The sequence below is a fragment of the Phaethon lepturus genome, unplaced genomic scaffold, assembly GCF_000687285.1.
Source record: "Phaethon lepturus isolate BGI_N335 unplaced genomic scaffold, ASM68728v1 scaffold22911, whole genome shotgun sequence".
In the NCBI taxonomy this organism is placed as follows: Eukaryota; Metazoa; Chordata; class Aves; order Phaethontiformes; family Phaethontidae; genus Phaethon; species Phaethon lepturus.
The window spans coordinates 379-1462 of record NW_010517299.1 but is presented as its reverse complement, the minus strand read 5'-3'; positions in this window follow the sequence as shown (position 1 = coordinate 1462).

Here is a 1084-nt window from a genome sequence, read left to right as displayed (position 1 = left end):
AGAGCTGCTGATTAACGTCGGGCGTTGCTGACAGTGCAATCCCCGTCTCCGACGTGCTAAGCCCACCAACGCGCAGCCCCGCTGACCCAGCAGCTGCCCAAGCAGAAATGCTCAAAACTCTCCTCTGAAGCTACAATAAAAAAAAGCTATCGCTCTCAGCCAAAAAGGACAGGAGGGCAGAGCTGCAAGAGACATGCTGGTGACAGATGTGTCCCCCATCTTCTCATACGAGGCTCCAAGGGGAGCCCCAGGACAGTCCGAATCATCTTGGGGGTCAGATGAACACAAGGAGGAAGAGGAGGAGGTGGAGAACGGGTGAGGCACAGTGAGAGCAAAGCTGCACAAGTTGTCTGCGGAAGCACCAGCCGAAAGCCCCGGCCGGCACAGCGGCCCCACAGACACGCGCAAGGTCCGAGCACCTACACGCACCATATAACCTGGCTGGAAGGACTCAGCAGTGATGGGGAGTGATGATGATGATGATGAGAGCCGGAGGAAGGCACTGCCTGCCTGGACAGATCTGATCAGAGATTCCCTCACACCTCTAAATTAAAAAAGCAACAAAGGATGCTCCAGCGAGCGTCGCAGCAGCTCCGAGTGCAGGGGCCGGGCTCTGCATCTCCACCTCCCTGGACCCCAGCCCCACTCCGGCAGCCGTGCAGGCAGGGACGGACCCCAGGGTGTCACCCGTCACCCTCCACCACTTCCCCGTGTAACAGCAAAGCACCTACCAGTTATTTATCAGCGTATCCACAGCAAAAAAGCCCAGGACGCACAGACCTCTTGCCGCAGCTTTCTCGTCCAATGAGGATTAGGGCTGGATTAAAGATTTAATCCCAAAGCCGAGGGTTTTCTGGGTTGGTGACATGGTTTTCAACGCGCTGATTAGTGTGTGTGTGGTTAGTGCAGCACCGATAATTAACACAGGCTGCGTTACAGCACAGGCACGCAAAAACGGGGTCCTCCTGTGCAATCACCACTGCAATAGTCACAGGGAAGAGAAAACCTGCCCCGCTGCAGGGTTTTGCTCTGACTTTAGGCAGGAGAGCATCTGCTTGAGGCCACGGAGGGCGGCCGGGGGCAA